Below are 7492 nucleotides of genomic sequence, written 5' to 3'. Positions count from 1 at the left end.
GTTTCACATATTTTAAGTTGTCAGGAAGCTAGAGGGCATTTTCCTTATTCCCCTTTGTCATCTTCTGGGGGAAGTGGTGTTTTGATTTTATTGTGCAAATGGTCTTGAAAAGATTGTGGATGATTTATCATTTCTTTCTGACATTCCTAACATGCTCTTGGGGCAAATAGTTTTCAGTTTAAATTTCATTTTAGTGGAGACAGACTACCAACTGTAGAAGTTTCTGTAAATGTAACTTTCTTAGAAACATAAATGTGTTTCAGATTTCTCACAGGAAATGTTGAAGACAGTTCTATGTGTCCTTTATCACACTTTTTTTTAAAAACACATTTACACAACTGTGCCATACTATAGGTACTTACATGATTGTGTCTTAGGCGATGCACTCAAATGTCCTTTTTATTGAATCAAACTCTTTGTTTCAAGTTGTGTTTCTCTAATTAGAAATGAGTGTCTCTGGCAGTTCCAGTGACTGACTTCTTTATGAATCCCCTGCCCCCCCAACTGTTCCTGTAAAACAAGGGCCTATATGTTGAATGTTCCACCTCTGTCAGGGTATAAATCTGCTTTGTTTGGCACAAACATTAAATTTTGGAAAGACAACCAGAAAAACCATCACAAGCTCTTTCTGGTCATGCAAGCCTTGCCCATTTTGCATGTTGGAAAGTCTGGCTTCTCAAGATGTATGTCATAACTTCCTGCCTGATACAAACAAAGGTAGAAGGCTTTTAAACATTACTGAGAAGGAAAGAAATGTGTTTGAGTGTCCAGGTGGCAGTGCCCTGTGATGACATGGTAATCTGTTTCTGAGCACAGGAGTAGGAGAATCTGGATAAGCAGCAAAATGAATTTTACACGTGTGTGATGAGAGGTATGGAGGAGACTGATCTCTGTAGACATGAGGTGTTTTGTTGAAAATTTGAGAGTAATTCATGAAATCAAAGGATAAGCAAGTCTCAGCAAGTCATCCATACTTTCTATTTGCTACTTGGTCAGCCTTTAACAAGACAACAAACTTGACCTACCCATCCAGTGTCTTTAAAAGTCACATATATTTTTATTCAAGTCACTTTTGCAGTTGAAGATTCAACAGTGATGGAGTCATCCACATAGTGGTGAAAGAGTGTAACTGGACTGAAAATCATCCACTTAGAGTTTTCATGCTGATGGTGCTGATGTTAAACGTAGAATATGCCGTCTTTGAGAGGAGAAAACTACCCATACTTTTGCTGTTTGAAAATTGTGTTATAACTACCTCATCCTTTGAGAATGATTTACATGGGGAAAAAAACACTCTCCTTCCTGATGGATATGAATGAGGAAGGATGCAGCCCTAAGAAACGCTGAACCAACACAACGGAAGCGGAACTGAGAGATCAGGAAACTTCATCCTGGTAACATTGTTTGAGCTCTATATTAGGCAGTTCCTAAGCTTATTCTGTCCCTGATTCTTCACATGTGTGAACCAGTAACATCTCCTTATCGTTTAAAACATCGTGGAATTGCATTTTCTCTTACAAAATAGAGAGTCCTAAAAGACATAGAAATTGTTAACAGGATGGGGGTTTGTGTGTAACTGATCCTAAAATTTGGATTCTGCTGCATAGAAAAAGTATAGTAAAAGGAGTAATGACTGTCCTGGTCTGAGAAGGTGGCAGTCTTTGTTAGGTAGTAGGTGTCATCTCTAGTGCCTTGGGACTTAGACCATGTGCATACTAATACGGAGCATTAGGGAGTTGTCAGGGTGAAAAAAAATTCAGATGTTGCAACTTGCTTGTTTTCAGCCCTCAGTAAGTTTCTAGAAAAAAGAGACAGCCTTAGGCTGTCAAGGCCTTGATACTTCTCAAGGTTCAGTTCAGTTCAGTTCAGTAGCTCAGTCGTGTCCGACTCTTTGTGACCCCATGAATTGCAACATGCCAGGCCTCCGTGTCCATCACCATCTCCCGGAGTTCACTCAGACTCACATCCATCGAGTCCGTGATGCCATCCAACCATCTCATCCTCTGTTGTCCCCTTCTCCTCCTGCCCCCAATCCCTCCCAGCATCAGAGTCTTTTCCAATGAGTCAACTGTCTGCATGAGGTGGCCAAAGTACTGGAGTTTCAGCTTCAGCATCATTCCTTCCAAAGAAATCCCAGGGTTGATCTCCTTCAGAATGGACGGGTTGGATCTCCTTGCAGTCCAAGGGACTCTCAAGAGTCTTCTCCAACACCATAGTTCAAAAGCATCAATTCTTCGACGCTTAGCTTTCTTCACAGTCCAACTCTCACATCCATACATGACTACTAGAAAACCCATAGCCTTGACTAGACGGACTTTAGTCAGCAAAGTAATGTCTCTGCTTTTGAATATTCTCTCTAGGTTGGTCCTAACTTTTCTTCCAAGGAGTAAGCGTCTTTTAATTTCATGGCTGCAGTCACCATCTGAGTGATTTTGGAGCCCCAAAAAATAAAATCTGACACTGTTTCCCTATCTGTTTCCCATGAAGTGATGGGGCCAGATGCCATGATCTTTGTTTTCTGAATGTTGAGCTTTAAGCCAACTTTTTCACTCTCCTCTTTCACTTTCATCAAGAGGCTTTTTAGCTCCTCTTCACTTTCTGCGATAAGGGTGGTATCATCTGCATATCTGAGGTCATTGATATTTCTCCCAGCAATCTTGATTCCAGCTTGTGCTTCTTCCAGCCCAGCGTTTCTCATGATGTAGTCTGCATAGAAGTTAAATAAGCAGGATGACAATATACAGCCTTGACGTACTCCTTTTCCTACTTGGAACCAGTCTGTTGTTCCATGTCCAGTTCTAACTGTTGCTTCCTGACCTGCATATAGGTTTCTCAAGAGGCAGGTCAGGTGGTCTGGTATTCCCATCTCATTCAGAATTTTCCACAGTTTATTGTGATCCACACAGTCAAAGGCTTTGGCATAGTCAATAAAGCAGAAATAGGTGTTTTTCTGGAACTCTCTTGCTTTTTCCCTGATCCAGCAGATGTTGGCAATTTGATCTCTGGTTCCACTGCCTTTTCTAAAACCAGCTTGGACATCTGGAAGTTCATGGTTCACGTATTGCTGAAGCCTGGCTTGGAGAATTTTGAGCATTACTTTACTAGCATGTGAGATGAGTGCAATTGTGCGGTAGTTTGAGCATTCTTTGGCATTGCCTTTCTTTGGCATTGGAATGAAAACTGACCTTTTCCAGTCCTGTGGCCACTGCTGAGTTTTCCAAATTTGTTGGCATATTGAGTGCAGCACTTTCACAGCATCATCTTTCAGGATTTGAAACAGCTCAACTGGAATTCCATCACTTCCACTAGCTTTGTTCATAGTGATGTTTTCTAAGGCCCATGTGACTTCACGTTCCAGGATGTCTGGCTGTAGGTGAGTGAGTACACCATCGTGATTATCTGGGTCATGAAGATCTTTTTTGTACAGTTCTTCTGTATTCTTCTGTATTCTTGCCGCCTCTTCTTAATATCTTCTGCTTCTGTTAGGTCCAGACCATTTCTGTCCTTTATCGAGCCCATCTTTGCATGAAATGTTCCCTTGGTATCTCTAATTTTCTTGAAGAGATCTCTAGTCTTTCCCATTCTTTTGTTTTCCTCTATTTCTTGGCATTGATCGCTGAGGAAGGCTTTCTTATCTCTTCTTGCTATTCTTTGGAACTCTGCATTCAGATGTTTATATCTTTCGTTTTCTCCTTTGCTTTTTGCTTCTCTTCTCTTCACAGCTATTTGTAAGGGCTCCCCAGACAGCCATTTTGCTTTTTTGCATTTCTTTTCCATGGGGATGGTCTTGATCCCTGTTTCCTGTACAATGTCACGAACCTCATTCCATAGTTCATCAGGCACTCTATCTATCAGATCTAGGCCCTTAAATCTATTTCTCACTTCCACTGTATAATCATAAGGGATTTGATTTAGGTCATATCTGAATGGTCTAGTGGTTTTCCCTACTTTCTTCAATTTAAGTCTGAATTTGACAATAAGGAGTTCATGATCTGAGCCACAGTCAGCTCCCATTCATGTTTTTGCTGACTGTATAGAGCTTCTCCATCTTTGGTTGCAAAGAATAAAATCAGTCTGATTTTGGTGTTGACCATCTGGTGATGTCCATGTGTAGAGTCTTCTCTTGTGTTGTTGGAAGAGGGTGTTCACTATGACCAGTGCGTTCTCTTGGCAAAGCTTTATTAGTCTTTGCCCTGCTTCATTCCGTATTCCAAGGCCAAATTTGCCTGTTGCTGCTGCTACTGCTAAGTTGCTTCAGTCGTGTCCGACTCTGTGCGACTCCATAGATGGCAGCCTGCCAGACTCCCTCGTCCCTGGGATTCTCCAGGCGAGAATACTGGAGTAGGTTGCCATTTCCTTCTCCAGTGCATGAAAGTGAAAAGGGAAAATGAAGTCACTCAGTCGTGTCCGACTCTTAGTGACCCCATGGACTGCAGCCCACCAGGCTCCTCCATCCATGGGATTTTCCAAGCAAGAGTACTGCAGTAGGGTGCCATTGCCTTCTCTGGACTGAAATACTGAAGGTATTATAATTAGCGATAGCTCAGTTTACTAGCCTGAATTTTGATCCCAAGGTTGAAAGGAAAAAGGAATCAGAGCAAGACTTGAAAAAAAGGACACAGAGGAAATGCTACAGGTGGAAAAAGGTGTGTAAAGCTGGAGGGCAAGGCTGAATGCAGAAAATGATGCCACGAGCCAGTAGTCATTATGGGGGTGCAACCAGGAAGGGAAGAAACAACTGGCCAGAAAATGACTCGGAAAGAGTCTTCATAGATGACAACACCTGCTAAAGGGAAAAGGAAGACAAAGGCACAGGGCAAAGACAAGAGGTACTGCTGCTGCTGCTGCTAAGTCGTTTCAGTTGTGTCCGACTCTGTGCGACCCCATAGACGGCAGCCCACCAGGCTCCCTAGTCCCTGGGATTCTCCAGGCAAGAATACTGGAGTAGGTTGCCACTTCGTTCTCCAGTGCATGAAAGGAAAAGTGAAAGTGAAGTCGCTCAGTCATGTCTGACTCTTAGCGACCCCATGGACTGCAGCCTACCAGGCTCCTCCATCCAATTTGCCTGTTACTCCAGGTGTTTCTTGACTTCCTACTTTTGTATTCCAGTCTCCTATAATGAAAAGGACATCTTTTTTGGGTGTTAGTTCTAAAATGTCTTGTAGGTCTTCATAGAGCCGTTCATCTTCAGCTTCTTCAGCATTACTGGTTGGGGCATAGACTTGGGTTACTGTGATATTGAATGGTTTGCCTTGGAAATGAACAGAGATCATTCTGTCGTTTTTGAGATTGCATCCAAGTACTGCATTTCAGACTCTTTTGTTGACATGATGGCTACTCCATTTCTTCTGAGGGATTCCTGCCTGCAGTGGTAGATATAATGGTCATCTGAGTTAAATTCACCCATTCCAGTCCATTTTAGTTCGCTGATTCCTAGAATGTTGACGTTCACTCTTGCCATCTCCTGTTTGACCACTTCCAATTTGCCTTGATTCATGGACCTGACATTCCAGGTTCCTATGCAATATTGCTCTTTACAGCATCAGACCTTGCTTCTATCACCAGTCACATTCACAACTGGGCATTGTTTTTGCTTTGGCTCCATCCCTTCATTCTTTCTGAGTTATTTCTCCACTGATCTCCAGTAGCATGTTGGGCACCTACCGACCTGGGGAGTTCCTCTTTCAATATCATATCATTTTGCCTTTCATACTGTTCATGGGGTTCTCAAGGCAAGAATACTGAAGTGGTTTGCCATTCCCTTCTCCAGTGGACCACATTCTGTCAGACCTCTCCACCATGACCTGCCCATCTTGGGTGGCCCTACAGGGCATGGCTTAGTTTCATTGAGTTAGACAAGGCTGTGGTCCTAGTGTGATTAGACTGACTAGTTTTCTGTGATTATGGTTTCAGTGTGTCTGCCCTCTGATGCCCTCTTGCAACACCTACCATCTTACTTGGGTTTCTCTTACCATGTACATGGGGGTATCTCTTCACGGCTGCTCCAGCAAAGCATAGCCGCTGCTCCTTACCTTGGAGGAGAGGTATCGCCTCACCGCTGCCCCTCCTGACCTTGAACGTGGGTCTCCTCTAGGTCTCCTGCCCCCGCGCAGCCACCGCTCCTTGGACGTGGGGTAGCTCCACCCAGCTGCTGCCTGTAGCCTCGTGGGGCGGAGTGGGTAGCTCCCCCGGGCCACCACCCCTGCCCTCGGACGTGGGGTAGCTCCTCTTGGGTGCTGCCCCTCGGGCATGGGGTCCTCCCAGCTTCTGCCCCTGACCTCGGACGTGGGGTAGCTCCTCTTGCCCGTGCTTGTGCGCCGTCACAGCAGGGCAGTTATTTTGTAGACTGTCCATCAATCTGGGTGTACCTGATGTATCTTCATGATTATGTTCAGTTTATTTGCCTTCTGAGAGTTAGCCAAGATGTGATGCTGTGTTTATCTCATTGCATCTTATCAGGTGGCGTGTGTACATGTGTGCTAAGTTGCTTCAGTCGTGTCCGACTCTTTGTGACCCTATGGACTGTAGCCCACCAGGTTCCCCTGTCTATGGGATTCTCCAGGCAAGAATACTGGAGTGGGTTGCCATCCCCTTCTCTAGGAGATCTCCCTACCCAGGGATTAAACCCGTGACTCTCATATCTTCTGTGTTGGCAGGCAGGTTCTTTACCACTAGAGCCACCTGGAAAGTCCCCAGTAAGTATTACACTTACACATCCAGTTAGAGGGTGCAAATCTAGCTTTGCCACAAAGCCTTCCCCTCACTGAAAATGATCGTCTCATTTGGGTTTTCTGGGACTTCTCTGGTGGTCCAGTGGCTAAGACTCTGCGCTCCCAATACAAGGAGCCCAGGTCAGGAAACTATATCCCACATGCCTCAACAAGTTCACTTGCCTTGGCTGAAGATCCCAAGTGCCACAGCTAAAAGGTCCCGCCTGCTGCAACTAAGACCCAGTGCAGCCAAATTTTTTAAAAAGTAAGAAAAAACTACTCATCTGGGTTTTCTGTTCTGTCAGTGACACGTTAGCTCAGATGGATATTCAGTGTAGTATCAAGGGCAAGGTGGTATACCTTAAGTCAGAGTAAGCTTTACCTTTAAAAGGAAGATTTTTTTCTCTAAAATGATTTTCCTTTTCAAAAAAAGAAAATCATACCTGTTTTTCTTTCTATCCAATTATTTAAAGTACCAATGAAAGTGGGGAAATGCTTCAAATATAACGTTAATGGAAAAAGAAAACAAACAGCATCCAAGACTGGATTCATAGTATCTCAGTTTGTAAAAGAAAACATGGGTGTGTTTATTGTATATGCGCACTTACAGAAAAATGATTGGTGATAAACCACAAAATTCACAGAAGTAATCTTTAGAATTTTTTCCTTCTTATATTTCTTTATTCCTTCCTGTACTTTCCAAATATTCCACAAATAACATGTATTACTATTTTTAAATACTTCATGAAAAGTGAGGTACTTAAAAGGTATTTTTCTCTGTT

The sequence above is a fragment of the Budorcas taxicolor genome, chromosome 4 (assembly GCF_023091745.1).
Source record: "Budorcas taxicolor isolate Tak-1 chromosome 4, Takin1.1, whole genome shotgun sequence".
NCBI classification, from domain to species: Eukaryota; Metazoa; Chordata; class Mammalia; order Artiodactyla; family Bovidae; genus Budorcas; species Budorcas taxicolor.
This window is presented reverse-complemented; position numbering follows the sequence as displayed.